The sequence below is a fragment of the Coffea arabica genome, chromosome 6c (assembly GCF_036785885.1).
Source record: "Coffea arabica cultivar ET-39 chromosome 6c, Coffea Arabica ET-39 HiFi, whole genome shotgun sequence".
Lineage (NCBI taxonomy): Eukaryota > Viridiplantae > Streptophyta > Magnoliopsida > Gentianales > Rubiaceae > Coffea > Coffea arabica.
This window is the reverse complement of record NC_092320.1, coordinates 26,344,330-26,362,936: the sequence shown is the minus strand read 5'-3', so window position 1 is coordinate 26,362,936 and position 18,607 is coordinate 26,344,330. Positions and strand designations below refer to the sequence as shown.

At 41.0% G+C, this 18,607-nt stretch overlaps 1 long non-coding RNA gene across 1 annotated transcript; it reads left to right on the top strand.

The window, feature by feature from the left end:
• The first annotated feature begins 322 nt into the window (after positions 1–322).
• LOC140008578 (uncharacterized) lies at positions 323–4,743 on the top strand. The gene is made up of 3 exons (XR_011816079.1): positions 323–817; positions 3,777–3,831; positions 4,506–4,743. It is a non-coding gene; the product is annotated as an uncharacterized lncRNA (long non-coding RNA).
• The last annotated feature ends 13,864 nt before the right edge of the window (positions 4,744–18,607 follow it).

The following is an 18,607-nucleotide window of genomic DNA, read 5'->3' as shown; positions in this document are numbered from 1 at the left end:
GTTTAATCGATTATTATTCGATAAAAATGGTTTAAGTTTACTAGTGTATATTTAGGCGTTCAAATCGCACTTGGGGATAATTTTTAGAATTAAGTCGGAATTGAGAAATTAAGTTGAGATTGGGGAGCAAAGTGAAAAGACTAAAATAACCCTACCTTACCTTTCCATGCAAACCAAACGGAACCTCTGACCCCAAATCAAATCACGCAGCTATTACCAATTTTGTACGCAACCCATTTCTTACACGAAACCTCTGCTCCTAAACCGCGGCACCTTATACCATTACCTCCATTTCGCATCTTAAACCACTACAACACTTCCGATACAATTGCTCATTCCACATTTCCATTTCTGCCGAAGTGCAATCTTTTTCCTCTACACATATACTCAACCTCCACTACCGCAAATCACTTCATTATTCCAGCCTCTACCACAACTACTCCACACCATTTTTCCTCACCTCGTGATCATCGACCAAGAGAGAGAGGTAGAGACTGAGCCGCACTCTGCAATCTGAGAGGGAAGAAAAGGAAGCTGCGAGCTGAATCTTCTCTGGTCTGTCCATGAGCTTGAGGGAAGAAAGGGTGAGAGCAAAAGATAATCGTGTGAGCTTCAATACTTCCTTTGCTATCCGAGAGCTGCCATCTCATTCTTCATTCTGTCCGTGCGTTGATGGAGAGATCTGAGAGCCAAACTTCATCCAATCCAGCCGCAAGTTGAGCAAGGGGGAGGAAGATTTGCGGGCTGCAATTTCTGGATAGCCGAGAGGAAGAAAATTTTGCAGCTGATTGTCGTGTGAGCTAAGCCTTAAGCTGAGGTAAACTCTGGTCCTAGACTAGCTAATTAGAGATAAATGAGATTGTTTAAGAGCTTGCATGTGATGGTTAAGCACTTGGACGATGAAATCAAAGGAAAAGAAATCTGGTTGGAGGAAATGATTTCTGCCGTGAGCTTGAGATGAAAAATGCAGTTGTAACCTGCTTAATTTCGACAATCTGAGCATGAAGCCGTGTTTAGCTAATTAAAACTTGGATGTTTAAGCTGATTATAGCCTTGCATGTTGAGTTTTGATAGTCGGATGATGAAATCAATGCTTAGAAAAATCTGTTTTGGTGGCATATGATTTTTGTCGAGAAACTGGTTTGGAAATGCAGCTCTATTTCTGTTTTCCTGTGACAATCGGAGCACCCAAGTGTAATTAGCCGAGTGAAAACTTGATGATTAAGATGTCTAGGACCTTGCATGTTAATTCTGTGTAGCTGATTGATGAATTAAGGAGCTTAGGAAATTCTGTTTCGATGGAAAATTTCTGCCGAGAGTTTGTCTTGAATAATGTAGTTTCATTTGGTTTAATCTTATTGCTTTAAGCTTATAACCATAACTAACTAGATAATAACAAGATAATTGAGCCTTGCATGTGGTTAATTAATGGGTTTAAACCAGAAAAATAAAATGAGATAGAAATCTGCTACATGCATGATCATCCGTGGCTTGTTGGAAGATTTCTGGAAATCTTGGATGATTTTCGTTGTTAATCGAATTTAATTCTTGAGCTAGAAATGTTAACAAATTAGTTAAGTGATGGCATGTTAAATTTGAGGCCTTAATACTCTGCTTTAGCCAAGGAAAAAGTTGTAATAAGAACATACAATTGCTGGAAAATTTTGTGAACTGCCGTGAGGTTTGAACCTGGAAATTTTGAGGTTTATGACCATTGTTTGAATTTAATTCCGAACTGGAAGTGTTAATTGGTTAAGATAAGTTAATGCATGACAAATTTGAGAACCTAAAACCATGTTTTAGTTGAGGAAAAGCTGAATTGTGGATTGAAACCGAGGGAAATTTTCTGCTGCAAAATATTCTAGCTTGGTCGAGAGAAGGAAGTGAGCATTAATTAGTTTTGTTTTCGAATTTCAATTCAGATTTTCGTATTGGCTGTTTAAGATTTGCTTGAGGCTTGCTAATCACCTGTTGCATGTTGAGCTGAGGTAAGAATTGAAGAAAACTAGGAACAAAAGCTATATAAATAAACTATCAATTGCTGGCAAATTTTATCTTAGCTAATGACAGATTTATGGGGACTTTTTGGTGGAATAATTTATTGGAATTAAGAGTTATTTGCTTTGGTATATGCTGGTATGAATATCATACTTAAATGTATGATGGTTTGAATAAGAGTCTTATGGTTTTAAAAGAGGAAAAGGAGTTTTTCACAAGTGAAAAATGAGTTTCCAGATTTTCGGATTTCTCTGACCAGTCTCAGTAAAATGCTTATATCTTGGTGTAGGAAAATCCGATTGATGTGCCGTCAGTGGCATTTGAAACTAGAGTCATGGGCCTTTGTTTTGTAGAAATTTCATATTTTTCCTCCATGTGTACTGCTATCCGTGATTCCTCAAAGTAGGCTGTCCTGTTTGAATGTCCTGTTTCCTCAGGAAACTGAATTCTTGACTTGGATAGAATATTTGGCCCATTTGAGATTTGAATCTCTGAAAATTGTCTTCTGGGATGTGATAGTATTAAAAATCTATTCTACAACAGTATAATTTTCATAATTGTTTGATTTGTGGAACATGAACTAAAGCAATTTTTGAAGGAAAATATTTTTCCAGCATGACCGAACTGGTTGGGACTTTTGGTGAGTTTATTTGCTGGATTTGTGTATTATTTACTTTAGCTTGGTTTGGACAGATTATAATCTATATGTATAGTGATTCTAGCAAATAAAAGTGGAAAGTTTAATGGATATTTTAGATTCTTGGAATCATTTGGATCTCAAGTTGGTTATAGTTTTTGTTCTTGTTTTGAATGAATTGGTATTTAAAGTGTGTATCGGTTGTCAAGAGCTAATGATTGATGAAGTCCTTGGCCATTTGAATGAATTTATAAGTAATACTGGATGATGAAAGTTAATTGCTGGAATGTCTTGGAGGCCTTACTTTTATTTTTATTTGCTTATGATGGGCTTGCTGAAACCAAGTGCTAATGATTGATGAAGCCTTGGTCGTTCATTTTATCTTTATCAGAAATGCATTTGTTGAAATCTAGGGCTAATGATTGAAGAAGCTCTAGTAATTTGCTATGTGATTTTTGCCATATTTTGATCCATAATATGATTTCGAAACGGAATCGAAGCTGTGGAAGTTGTATCGATCTTGCGAACTCGAGTAACTGTGATCAAATTAATCAAAAATATTTTTCCAGCTAGTATTAGATTATAAAACTCAATATTTAGTGTTTTGACTGAAACTTTCCAACCCGATAATTTCCTTTAGCTCAAACTAGCCTTGATAGCTGTAGTAAATAAGTTCTATAGCTTTTGAAAACCCTAAGTCTTACTTTATTCCTTTTCTTTTCATTAAATATTGCTATTGGCTAGTTAACTATAGGAAAAATTCCAAAATACGAGTTTTACTAATTTTAGTGAAAAGCCTGGGAAACTTGTTCGGCAAGGAACCCTATTTTAGGAAAAATAGTTTCAGGAATAATTTTTGCAAAAGCCGTAACTTTAAAGAAATGTTCAAAGTAACTTTCTAACATTGATATTGAGAGGTTTGTTGACTTATTCAAGAAAATAATACTAGTTACCCTTTTATAAGGAAAAGTATCTCAAGGAAAACTATAGGAAACATTTCTTCTACTTTTGTCAAGTTTCAACCTAAAGAGATTCTTGATTTTTCTAAGGGAAAGTGAACTAGTAGTATATTAGATATACCTCGATATGTATAAGCTTAAAAACTGAGTAGAAACTTATAGTTTCAAAATTTGGTTTTTAGGATATAGCGAGGACGCAGACTTTGATTCCCAGCTTGATCAGTAACTTCAATTTTGGTGAGTGTCCCTGCCTGTTCTATGTTTACCTGCTTAAAGTACCTTCTTGACTTGATGTGTGATAAGTTGAAAAATTGGTTTCTGATCCATCGAAGTGAGCTGTGTGTACTTTATCGCACTAGCTGTTCGAGTGGTGACTTGTGCAAAAACATTTTTCTCCTGAAACCATAAATCTAAATGTAGTTGCGTCGTTGGGTGAATCCCTCGACTTCTGTATCCAACTACCATAAATCTAAAATGTAGTTGCGTCGTTGGGTGAATCCCTCGACTTCTGTATCCAACTACCATAAATCTAAAATGTAGTTGCGTCGTTGGGTGAATCCCTCGACTTCTGTATCCAACTACCAGGACGGGTATATCTCGAGTATACTACGTCCTTAGTCGGTGAGCGGGCCCGGGACAGGGGTATGAATGGTGACGGGTTAGGTATCAAAATGAGACGCTCTACATGGATTATAAGTAGTGAGAGTTGACGGAGTGTCAACTACGATAAATGGTGATCAAGCGAGGAAAATGGCTCCTGAGAGCCCACGTATCCTACCGTGTGCTGTTATACGCTTTCCTAACTATTTAAATTTGATGAGTTATTATTCGCTGTTTGTTATTATGTGATTGCATATTTTGGGGCACCACTGAGCTTTAGCTCACCCCACGTTTATTGTTTTCCTTAACAGGTTCTGGAAACTGAAAGCTGGATGCTTACTTGTGTTTTTCTTTTGCACTGTATTTGAATACTATAACTTATTCTGTGGGCTGTAATGTGTTATTTGGGATAATGTATTTTCCTTTTTGGATTGCCACCTGAAGCTGGAAAATGTGTAAACCCTAATTCGATTACTTGGCTTGTAAGCTTGTATTATGGATTTATGTATTTATCTATCGGGTTGTGTACGACTTATACTTCGTTACGTAGCTCGTAGGTCGTTTAAGGGCCTTGACTGGTTTTTTTTTTTTTTTATCATTGCTATCTCTGAAGTTAATGTGGCTCTAGGTATGATTCTATTCGGGAAAATTGTTTTGTAATAGATTAGTTTATTCTTCGAAAGGTTTTGGGTTAAATTGCTTGCGTGAGTCCTGGCGAGAGCTGGGCAGACGGCCCGCCAACCCTTTGGTTCGCCTCAGGGGGAAGTGGGGTCGCCACACAAATAAGGTCACAAAATAATCAAATAAATTCCGTATAGTAAGATAGCAATTTAATCACAGTTCAGTTCAAAGATACGGGTGGCTTTCAAAAGCCAATAACCACTGGAGCTTGATCATAGCTGGATCCGTTGACTCTCCGTCAACGTTTGTATTCATAGAATGTAAGTCCGTAGAACACCGCTTTCACCAATCTCCGTCCACCAATCAACCCCCTACCGGGCCCGCATGCCACAAACAGTAGTTTGGTAATATTCGAATATACCAGGAATCTAAGATTCCAAAGAAACAGGATCAAGTCGAGGATTTTACCACTGGTGGTGCTGGGCAACACAACAAGCAAGCACAATGGCTATACTTCACCAGGGACCTCCAAACATCAGTCCCCAAGGTTTATCGACCTTCTCGACCAAACCCTTACTGGCTCGATACAACCGACTCACCTAAGAGGTTGGATACCCAAACAGTAGCAGTAGTTGATGGGATATCACTCAAACAACTCAAACACAGTCATATATATAGCGAAATCTCATCTCATAAGAATAGTATACAGAGCCTCATTGGAAAACAAGGGAGGTAGAGTGCGATAAAGTACACGCTCGCCTCCATTTTATCAAAACAGTATTTGGCTCCAACAGTCATAAATCAAGTGTTTCAGATATTCAGATATTTCACATAATGGGTAGTAGGTAGTGAGACACTCACCTGTCAAGTAATGCAGTAGTCAAACGTCAAGTATCTTAGTTACGACTACCTTCGTTTCCCAATCTTAGGGCAACGAGCGAAATCGTTAACAAATTATGTTCATTTCCCTCTCAATTGTAGGCCCATTAAGTGACCAAGTGAGTGCTTAAAGTCATTCAATTCATCATGTAAATTAGGCCCAAAATGCATTAAAAGTTCATGAGAAAACAAGTTTGACAAGTGCAAAGAAGTTGGGCAAAATAAAAGTCTCATTCAAGCTCAAAATGTCCTTCGCGGGTAAAACAGTCGTGCCTGCGCAGTTTTGGGAAAACGGTCATATCTCACTGTAGGAAAGTCGGAATTAGGTGCCGTCAGTGGCATTGGAAACTAGACTCGAATGGATTTCCAACGGCATCAATTACACACTCTAGTTCATCTCCTAACAGTACCAGTAGCTCGGACAAGTTGGCTGTTTTTCCAACCCTGGATCAACCCTAACCTCAAGCAAAACTACATTAGTTCTTGGTGCTATCTTCATTTGTTTTGGTTCAAATTCACCCAAATCAGTCCTCAAATATTCATATACAGGGTGTCACATCACCTAGGACCATTGGAGTTCAAAATATAATACATCAACATGAATAAGGATGACCATAGCAGCCTAGCCAACAAGAAAACCAAACCAGTCCACCATATAGACCAAACCACTACTTTACTTGCTCAAATTTCATTCCAATTCACACATGAGCTTAACCAATGTCTAGCCATGTTTATTAGGCTTGATTAGGGTACAACAAAATCACAAAAATCAAGGAGAAACCCTTCTTTCAAGAACCGGTCAGCCAAGGCAAGAAAATCAGTCCACAAGTTTACATGTTCATGTAACTTTCATCCCTTTCATGATTTCCCTTAAAACAACATATCAAGTGGTAGATGTAACTCAAAAGAGGTTTAAAACATGTTAATACCTCATAAACAAACATGAACAAAGGTTAGGTATTTCATCAAACACATGGTAGGCATACTAACAAGCTTAACTACTACTTGTTTAATTCAAGAGATTAACCCCAAATCTCAACCAAAACAACTTGTATTTCACCATGAAAACTTAAAGTAGATGATATAATATCATAACTCCCAAATTTAAAGGTCGTTTACCTCTCTAACAAGTTGCTTAAGTCACCGAACAATCCACCAAGATGGAAGCTTCAAGCTTGGAACAACCACTAGGAATGAAGGGAAATTTCTCAACTCACTCAAGATCTTTCTCTTTTGATTTTTGCTCTTGATTTACTAGGGTTAGAAATCAAGGAAAATGGAGTTTCTCTCTTCCTCTCTAAGCTTCAAGAAATTCGGCCAACCTAAGGAAAAGAAAGCTCCAAGATGGTTTAAATTATCTTCTAATCTTTGGTCAAACAAAATACTTGGCTAGGGTTTTGCCACATAGCCCATTTCTTGTCCATAACTTCTCTTAATCCTTTGACTAACGATAGTTCAACTCTTCCAAATGTACCAATACCTATTTAACACCTCTAATCCTTCATGTAAAGTCCCTATCACTAATAAAAGAACACTTGGTAAAATACAAGCAGTGAATCATTTAAAACCAACTCAAGAAATTGTCTTAATTCAAATAAAAGGAAATGAAATGTAATGCATGGGAAATGTTATAACACATAGGGAATATGATGCAAGAGCATCTTATAAGTGGTCTAAGTCTTAGAATAAGGCATGTAGATTGTGACAACCCCACCTTCCCCTAAGGCGAACCAAAGGGGTTAGCGGACTGCCTGCCCAACTCTCGCCAGGACTAACGGTACAGTTTACGTCGTTCTATTACGTTCCGGAACATACCATTGCGCGCAAACAAGTCAAAATCACGAAATAAAAAAAAACGAAAATCGAAGCCGAAAATGAACAGTAAAATCACGTCAGAATCCGGATTCAGCACTGTTCATCCTCGCCAATTTTTTCTTTTCCGTTTGAAAAGCGTGTCACTCCGAAATTCATCCAAACAATAACCATACATAAATATACAATGGAAATCAACATTTACCAGCCAAACGACCTACCAAAATATCCATTTAGTTCATGCATATACAAGTAGCCATTTACACACCAAACATTGGTGGAAACAAAGCACTTAGGGTTTTCACCCTCAAGGAGCTATTCAAAATACATATACATGAGCTCAACTTGCATCCAACAATCACAACCTTTTCCAAAAGTGTTCATTTTCCTGTAAGGAAAACAAATGACACGGAATGAGCTAAAGCCCAGTGAGCAACTAACACAATAACAACCAATAGCATATAACATAACCGATCACTTAAAGTACCCAAATAAGCAATGAAGCAAAACGGTAAAAGGATACGGTCGGCTCTCAAGAGCCCATTTCCACGCTTGCAATCTTGATCCAACCTCATTGACTCTCCGTCAATGTTAAAAGTACCAAACCGTAGACCACCCTTTACTTCCAATCCTTCCACCTAACATACCCCAACCGGGCCCGCACTTCATTTCAGTAGTTTTGGTAATACTCGAGTATACCGGAACCAAGAGTCTCGTTACTACAAGGTTCCTCAGTACAGTCCCCGTGGCATGACAATTTTCACGACCAAGCCCTCGCCGGCTCGATCCAATTGACTACCAAACGGGGTTGAGCTCAGTAATACAGTAAGGCCGTTGGACATTCGTCCAAACGACACCAAAGCAGTTTCCATGAAATGGAATTCACCAACCAATATATCAAGTTCAGTAATGCAGTAAAACGGTAGCCAATCAGTGATACTATCAAAAGGGGTGAGGGCGGTCAAGTACACCCTCACCTTAATCAATTCCAATATCCAAGTAAGCCTTCAAGGCATCACATATACATTTAGCAAAGCCACATAGTAACAATTAAGTGAGTAGTATACTCACCAAGTGAGAAAATGATGTTTCATGCACCGTCGTTAAACGAACGTCGTGCACCACCGTTTCCTCCTAGAACAAGTTAAAAAAAATACAATGAGACTCGATAACGAGTCACAAAACAATGCTGAACACAACCCCAATAGAGTTTCATATGCATAAATAAGCATGATAGCAAACCAGAAATTAGAAATAGCATTAGTCTTGGCCCCGAATAGAAAAACTGTTTTGCCCTTATTATGCGGTAATGGCACCAAATTCTCTACGGTTATCGGATGGGGGTGTAAAACCCACCGTTTCGAAGCTAAGAACCAGGGATACAACAATGTAGAAGGTCACTCAATCCAGTTCCTAGCCCAACTAGGTCAAAAATGCCAAATACTAAACCGGAACCACCAAAAACAGGTTTACAATTCACATAATGCTGTAATTACTATAACTCAGTCTATACAGGTCCAAATGCCGACATTCCAAAGGCATATGGTAGCTACGACATCCAGCTACATTTCATCAGAAGGCACCAACACCTAAATCCAAAGCAATTCCAGTCAAAATGGCCAATTACAAGTGCAGTTTTCGCATTCTGATCAACCCAGAACAGCAACAGTAAAATCGGCATATCTCACTCTACACTAATCCAAATGACCTGAAATTTTGCAGGCACTTCAAACTCATCAATACCTACAACTTTCATGTTTTGAGTAAAGTCCAATTCAGCCTCTAACCCTATGATCCAAAACCGGACAGAATTAGGGGTTTATGAACCCTAACTTTCCATTTTCCATCCAAATCCAAAATTGATTGCATTTATCAACAATTCACACCTACTAGAGTCATTTTAAACCATTACCATTCATCATACAAGGCCACAACATCCCATTCATATTAAACCAGAAAATTCATCATAAAATGGAAAACTTCACCAAATCACTTCAAATCAAGAAATAAATCACATATTCCATCACTCAAGCCACTTCTAAGCATAACATAAACATCATTAGGTGTAGTAGGGTGTTCTAGCATCACTTACCAAGTAACAAGAGAGATAGGGATTGTGGACACCTTAACTCTTCAAAACAACTTCACTAGACCACTCACTATCACTAAAAGGAAAGATTTTATGGAGTAGAAATGGATGTAAGCAAATGTTTTTGGGTGATTTGCACCAAGTAGTAGCTAGAACTTGAAGAGTTTCTTCTTTCTTCTTGCTAGAGAGGGCCGGCCATAAGAAGGAGAAGAAATGGTGATTTTTGAATGATTTTTGAGATATTTAATCCTTTGGTCAAAAAAGTCAAAAATTGGAATAGTGTTTCTTAAGTCATGTCCACTCTAATGGTGACAAGTGTCACCTCATTAAATGCAATCTTATCTTTCTTTTCCCTCTCACATCAATCAAATCTCACTCTCTACTTATCTCTTAACACCCGATAAATTTTACACAGTATCCGAAACTTAACCTTATTGGCCGAATTTTTTCGAACTTTTCGCACTAGTGGGTCCCACGTCCAATATATATTCTTAATTTTCTAAAAATTCTCCAATACTAGAAAAATCATCTAAAAACTATAATTACGCATAAAATCTACCAGAAAAATATTTCTAAGCCCGAGAATGCAGAAAACATGCAATTAAGGGGAAATAAATCCTAGGAAAAATAATTAGGGTTTTACGGGTTCTCACACTCTCTCCCCCTTAAAAGAATTTCGTTCTCGAAATTTCTCACCTTAATTCCCGAAAAGGTTTGGGTATTTCTTTCGCATTTCCTCTTCTATTTCCCAAGTAGCTTCCTCAACTCCGTGGTTTCTCCATAGCACCTTCACTAGTGGAATCCGCTTGTTTCTGAGCTCCCTGACTTTCCGATCGAGCACTTGGACCGGTTTCTCTTCATAGGCAAGCGATTCGTCCACTTCAATTTCCTCCGGTTGCAATACATGGGATGGGTCGGGATGGTACTTCTTTAGCATTGAGACGTGAAATACATCGTGGATTCGAGAGAGACTGGATGACAGTTCCAATCGATACGCGACCGCTCCAACCCTCTGAAGAATCTTGTAGGGTCCGATGTACCGCGGTTGAAGCTTCTTTCCTTTACCCGCTGTAAGACTTCGTAAGGGTGTGATCTTGAGAAATACGTAGTCTCCAACTTCAAACTCCAAGTCTTTTCTTCGATTATCCGCGTAGCTCTTTTGTCGACTTTGGGCTGTTTGAAGCCGTTGCCTTATCAACTTGACTTTCTCTTGAGCCTCTTCCATCCATGGAATAGTTGCCGGGTCCAGTGCTTTATTTTCACCAATTTCGTCCCAGTAAATCGGCGACCGGCACTTGCGTCCGTAGAGAGCTTCGTACGGAGCCATTTGAATCGACGAATGGAAGCTATTGTTATATGCAAATTCGACTAAGGTCATGTGCTGACCCCAGTTGCCTCCAAAATCCAGAATGCACGTTCGTAGCATGTCCTCAAGAGTTTGAATGGTTCGTTCCGACTGGCCATCCGTCTGAGGATGATAGGTCGTGCTCAAATTGAGTTTAGTCCCCAGAATTTCTTGAAACTTCTGCCAAAACCGAGATACGAATTGTGACGGCCCGAAAAGTATGAGTATGAGAATCCGAAAATTTTTTTTAATATATTTTCTAGACGTTATTTTGTTTCCTTGTCTATAATTTTGTACCTTTCTTCAATATATTCATTTCTTATACATTTTTATAAGAAAATATAGTTTTCAAATCATTTCCTTGATACAAGTTAGTCCACGTTAAGTTTGAAGTGTATTATGGACGTGGGACCCGCTAGTGCGGTAAATGTGGTATATTTTTGACAACTCATTGGAGTTAATTGTAAAGATTAAAAGAAGTTTGGGCCATAGTGTGACTTTGGTTGATTACAAGTTGCTAGACTTCCTAAAGGTTCCATGATATTCCTAAGCTTAATTTTCATTGGCTAATAAAAAAGGTAGTGGACTTTGACCAAGGGACTTAGTTAATATCTTCTTAGCAAGACCAAAGGCCAAAACAACAAGGAGAATTTCAGCCAGCTCTAGGGAGAAAAGAGGGGAGAAAAACCAAGAGAAAATAAGAGAAAGAACAAGAAAAAATTCTGGTTTTGTGCAACCCATCCAACAAGTTTGGGAGTTAGAGCAAAAGAAAGCTAATGAACTTGATTCTTGAAGTGCAGTCTTGTAAACCCACCTTTGGAAGGTAAAGTAGCCTTGAACTCTTGTAAAAACTTATAGCAATTGGGTAGAAATGTTGTTTTTGATGTTGTAAGATGCTAATAAGGGTTAATGATGGTTTATATATCACTTTTGTGGGTTTGTGTGGAAGATTTGGTGATTTCTATGGTTGTTGAGAAAATTCCAGAATTGAGATTTCTTATGGTTCAGTTCTGTCCGTTTCTATTTGACCTGGTTAGAGGCCGCATTGGCCTTAGCACAAAACATGAAAGTTGTAGATAATGATGTTTTCTAGTTACCTGTAAATTTTCAGCTCAATCTATGCTCGGTAGCCTGTGAAAAGACTGAAATACCCCTGCTACCCTGTTTCTGTCCGAAACTGATAATCAGCTTTGGTAATTGGTTAGTTTGACTGGGAATACTACTGATTTAGTTGTTGATGTCTTCTTAAGAATTCTAGCCCTGTATCTTAGCTTTCAAATGGCTTTGGAATTACCTAAATTGGATTTGTGTGTGCTGAGATATGAGTGAATAAAGCAGGACTGCTACTTGATTTCCGCAGTGAATTTCGAACTGGAAAATCTGGAGTTGTTTTGGAACATTTGACCTAGTTAGGATGAGAACTGGACTAAGTGGTCTTCATGAAAGTTATAGGGAATGATATTTTAGAGGTGTCTACAAAATTTCAGGTCAATTGGAGTAGCGTAGAGTGAGAAAAGTGGAAATTACTATTGCTGTTCTGGTTTACCCGAAATTGGGATTTGCGACTGTAATTGGTTGTTTTGGCTGGAATTGCTTCCGAATTGGATGTTGAGGCCTTCTGATGAAATTTATCCCTGTTTCTTAGCTTTCATCTGGTTTTGGAATTTCTGGATTTGGACTTGGAGAGCCTGAGTTATGATGTTTCCGCTAGAATGCGTTCCGTGAATCTGTTTTTCCGGTTCTGGTGTAGTTTCTTGCATTTTTGACCTGGTTACACTTTAAACTGGGTTGAGTGACCTTCTGCAATATTGTACCCCTATCTCTTAGCTTCGAAACAGTGGGTCTTGCACCTTCATCCGACAATTGTAGCGCCTTTGGTACCATTACCGCAAAATGACGTCAAAACTATTTTTCTGATTTTGAGCTTAACTTTCATTTCCAAACTTTTCCCTAGTTTGACTTGTACTAGTACTACTTGGAGCTTGCTGAATGACTATTGGATGAACTTGTTGTTGTGTGTGTACCTTTGGGTCTGGCTGAGGAAATAATGAAGCCATGATGGCTGGAAAAGTTAGCAAATTCAGGGGAAGTGCTGTCCGAACTTTGAAGGGACTTGTTTGCATTGAGTTTGTGATCTAAGACATGGATTTGAGCTAGGCAATGTTATATGATGGATGATTTCTGAGCCATGGAGGTGAGTGACCCTAAACTATTTCCAAAGTACTTGTGAAATGCTTCTTGCATTATTTATTCGATTGCATATCATGCGTGCTTGCATGTGGATTCATGACATGATTTGGCTTCAATGAGTTCTGGAAAAGTCTAGTGCTGGACACCAACGTCTCCACATTGTTTATGGTTCATGTTCATGTTTAGCTGGAGCTCAAAAAGGGGCTCCCTCTCAATGTTAATGTTAAATGATCTATTTGAGCGTTGGGTGTTCAAGTGCAATGATTTCACCGGCTCATGAGAGCAATAAACGTACATTTGATCTCTGAATCATGACATCATCGAAATGATCGAAATGCATTATTGTGAAATATATTTGATTTCTGATTTTACTGGTTACTCGCTGAGCTTCTAGCTCACCCCAAAACTATTTTATTCCCCTCCACAGGGCTCGTGGCGAAGGAAGGCTTGTTGTGATTTTATTGTTGTGGAATTCCTCTTGTATAAGAATTGGGATCATGGATCAGAGTGGCGCGGTGGAAGCGTGGACGCTTCGCTTTTGATATGTAAATGTTGGAACATTTGAGTTATATTTGAGATTTATATTGTAATCTATTTGAGGACTGTAGTGAACGACTGAGTCCCGGCGAGAGTTGGGCAGGCGACCCGCCGAACCCTGGGGTACGACCTAGGGGGAGGTGGGGCCGTCACACGAATCGTGGATCCCGATCGGAGACGATGCTCACAGGGACACCGTGTAGTCTTACTATTTCATCCATATACAGTCGGGCCAACTTATCCATTGAATACTTCATGTTTACTGGCAAGAAATGAGCCGACTTGGTTAATCGATCAACGATCACCCAAACGGCATCGTGTCCTCTTTGCGTCCTTGGTAACCCTGAAACGAAGTCCATTGTAATGTTTTCCCACTTCCACTCGGATATCTCCAAGGGTTGTAACAAACACGATGGTTTTTGATGCTCCGCTTTCACCTGTTGGTAAATGAGACATTTCTGCACGTACTGAGCGATTTCCTTCTTCATATTGTCCCACCAATAGGTTCCTTTCAGGTCTTGGTACATCTTGCTGCTGCCCGGATGAATTGTATACTTAGACCGATGAGCTTCCTCCAGAATTTCCATTTTCATCGACTCTTCCTTTGGTACCACTATTCGGTTTCGATATTTCAAAATGCCCTCAGGACTCAAATTGAAGTCCGTAGTTTCTCCCTTTTCCACTTTCTCTCTCCACTTCTGTATCATCAAATCTTCGCCTTGCGCCCCTTTTATGCGTTCCAGTAGAGCGGAGGTCACCCTAACATTGCCAAATAACACCTTATGGCTCCCAAGATAGGGTCTCCACTCGCACACGGATTCTAATAAATCCCACTCCTTAATCATCAACCCTGCTACTTGCACCTTACGACTCAAAGCATCTGCTACCACATTTGCCTTTCCCGGATGGTAGTTGATTGTGCAGTGGTAATCTTCCAGGAATTCCATCCACCTTCGTTGCCTCATGTTCAATTCCTTCTGGGAGAAGAGGTACCTCAGACTTTTATGATCCGAGTACACTTCGAAGGTCACCTCATATAGGTAATGCCTCCACTTTTTCAGTGCAAAGACAACTGCGGCTAGTTCTAAATCGTGAGTCGGGTAATTCTGCTCATGAAACTTCAATTTCCTAGAGGCGAAAGAAATCACATTCCGGTTCTGCATCAAAACACACCCCAAGCCTTCTCGCGACGCGTCCGCATAAACCGCAAACCCGTCCACTCCATTTGGTAAAACCAGTACCGGAGCCATGGTCAATCTTCTCTTTAATTCCTGAAAACTCGTTTCGCATCGGGCGTTCCAGATAAATTGACCATGCTTCTTCGTCAGGTCAGTTAAAGGTCCTGCCAGTTTGGAAAAATCCTTAATAAACCTTCGATAGTACCCAGCTAGACCTAGAAAGCTACGAATTTCCGTGGGGGTTTCTGGCCTCTTCCAATTTGTCACGGTCTCAACCTTCGTCGGGTCCACCGAAATACCTTCGTGGGAGATCACGTGACCTAAAAATGCTACTTTCTCCAACCAGAACTCACATTTACTAAACTTGGCATACAGTTGATGTTCTCGTAGCGTCTGCAATACCACTCTCAAATGCTCCTCATGCTCCTCGCGTGTCTTAGAGTAGACCAAAATGTCATCAATGAACACAACGACAAATCGGTCTAGATAGGGTTTGAAAACCCTATGCATTAGGTCCATGAAGGCGGCAGGAGCATTGGTCAGTCCAAAGGGCATAACGGCGAACTCGTAATGCCCGTATCTTGAGTTGAAAGCAGTCTTTGGAATGTCCTCCTTCCTTATTAACAACTGATAGTATCCCTGTCGGAGGTCCAACTTGGAAAAGACCACTGCTCCTTGCAGCTGGTCAAACAACTCATCGATGTGAGGCAGTGGATACTTATTCTTGATGGTTACGTTGTTCAGCCCCTATAGTCAATGCACATCCTCAAGGTTCCGTCCTTTTTCTTCACAAATAGGACAGGAGCTCCCCAAGGAGACTCACTCTCGTGAATGAATCCCCACTCCAAAAGATCTTGTAATTGCAACTTAAGCTCCTTTAGTTCTGCAGGCGCCATACGGTAAGGGGTTTTTGAGATGGGTGCGGTTCCAGGTAAAAGATCTATTCGGAATTCTATCTCCCTTTCCGGAGGTAAGGCTACTAACTCATCAGGAAATACATCCGGAAATTCCCTCACTACGGCCACGTCTTCCACTTTTAACTTATCCGTAGGGGTATTAATTAAAAAGGCCAAAAATCCTTGCGCCCCTCGACTTATCAGTTTCCTAGCTCGAATGCCCGAAATGAGAGCAGATGAGGCTAACCTACCCCTTATATCCAACCTTAAAGTTGCCTCGCCGGGAATGCAAAATTCTACTATTTTCGTTTTACAATCCAGTTGGGCGTTATATTTGGCTAACCAGTCCATACCCAGAATCACATCGTACCCCTTAATGGACAAGCTAATCAGGTCTCCTAAAAACCTCCTTTCACCTACCCATACATCGCAATCCCTATAAACCATACTAGTCACCAAACGTTGATTTCCCGTAGGAGTACTAACTTCTAAGTCATATGGTAAACTAGCAGGTTTTATATCGATGCCACACATGAAATCAGGGTTAACAAACGAATGAGTGGCACTAGGATCAATTAAAACTTTGGCAAAGCGGTGGAAAATAGGGATCGTACCTTCTACGACCTCAGAAGATTCTGGAACCTGATGGGGCTCTAAGGAATACACCCTAGCCGACACCTTAGGTTTGGATCCGTCTCCCTTGGCTGGTCCAATATTGGTCCTCGACGTTGGTTGGCTCCCCTTTCCGTCTTGTTTCAGGACCGGACAAGTAGCTAGTTGATGGTCCGCACTTCCACACCGCAGGCACTTACCCTGTTTCCTCCAGCAATTATCCTCGGTGTGGTTTGTTTTCCCACAGTGCCCACAGGGACCACGAGGTGCCGAAGCCGAGCCACCTTGAGCGTTCCCCCTTTGTCCTCGCCCAGCTTGGCCACCCCTGAACGGAGTCCCTCTGCCTGAGTCAGACTGTCGACCACCTCTCGTGCCTCGTCCAAATTTAAAGGGAGTACTCTTTTCACCCTGTCCAGAAGTACTCCCAGGAAAGCCACGCTTCTTAGCCTGGAAGTTTAGGACCTGCAGCCGTGCACTTTCCACTCGTTGGGCTTTTTCCATTGCCTCGCTAAACGCAGTGATTTGAGCCACCGCGAGGTCTTTCTGGATCTCAACGTTCAAACCCTGAATAAAGCGCCTAATCCGTCGTTGCTCAGTCATGATTAATTCAGGCGCAAATTTGGACAGGCGGGTGAACTGACTCTCATACTCCGCCACAGTCTGAGCCCCTTGCCGGAGCCGGATAAACTCGTCCTCCTTCCTCTCCTGGACTAGGGGAGGGAAAAACTTTGCATTAAATTCTCGGATGAAGTTCACCCAAGTCCTAGGCGTCTGCTCCCGCTCCCATTTCTGTCTAATTACGTTCCACCAGGAACGGGCAGCCCCCTCAAGTTGAAACACGGCAAAAGTCACCTGCCGTTCGTCTGGGTAATGTAGAGCTGCAAAAATGTCTACCATCTTCTCAAGCCATTTCTCAGCAACATCAGGGTCGGGTCCCCCAACAAACTTTGGCGGAGAAAACTTTTGAAAACGTTCTAGCGCTCTATCTTCGCTCTCAATATGATGGCCAGGGTTTCCGGGGTTAGGGTTTGGGTTCTGGCCCTGTTGTTGCACTACTTGTGCTAGTAAATTGGTCATTTGCTGCATAGCAGCAGCTATTTGTACATTCGGGTCTATTTGCGGTCCAGGATTGGGTCCAGTAGAGGTTTCCCCCGTTTCCCTAACCGGTGTGGGTTGTCTAGTTCCGCGCCCACGTCCCCGACCACTCCGTGTACCTTCCATGAGTTCTACTTGATCTAGACAAGAATACTAAACCAAAGTAGTAACAAAACATATAAGCAACACTTAAACTTTGCACAAAAACACATAGGTATACAGTCCAAGCATAATCACAAACACACATATATACAAGCCAAACACATATATACAATCAGTCAGTCAAGTACGGCCAAGGCACGTACGTACATAAACGATCCTCCCGAGGATAGGCCTATCAAAAGAAATTTACACGTAGCTAACTCAACCCAAAACGGTTAGCTAAGACTCTATCCCTATCCCTATGTACATACAAAAACCACCAACCATCCAAAAGATGCCTAAAAATCAAGGCCTAGTCAGTCGCCGGGGTCTGGGATCCAGGCGACGGAGTAGACTCCTTCCCAGCCTCGGCCCCAGCATACGAGGCCTCATCACTAGACTCCTCGAGTCCGTCGTCGCACAGATTAAGGATGGCCTCCGCACGACCCCTGACCTTGCGAGCTCGCTTAACCTCGCGCTCGCGTGCATCCCTCAATTGGTCACAGAGGTCATCAACTCTGTCCTCGGCCTCATGCACGTCATACTCTAGTTCCATGATATGTGCCGCCTGCTTCTCGTTGGTTGCCCTAACCTGAGTCACCTCAGCTTCCAACGTAGCAACCACAGCTTCCAACTTAGTGTTATCCTTAGCAAGCTCCTTACGCTCCTTCGCTACCACCAAAACTAAGGCGTTCGGGTAAGCATAAGTATCACGGCACGCACACCGTCGAAGGCGGTTGGCCGGGCTCCAACGCACCACGGCCCCCTTCTGCCTGATCTGATATGGAATCACGGGGAGTGCTCTGGGAGGTCTCACTCCCGAAGAACTAGCACTAGGGTCACCACTCGCATCCATCCTATAGCAAAGGAAGAAATAACATGAATACACTTAATAGGCATAAACAATAGAATCCTCAAGTCAAGCATTCCTATAACACCCAGGCTAATTCAAACCTAGGCTCTGATACCACCTGTGACAACCCCACCTTCTCCTAAGGCGAACCAAAGGGGTTAGCGG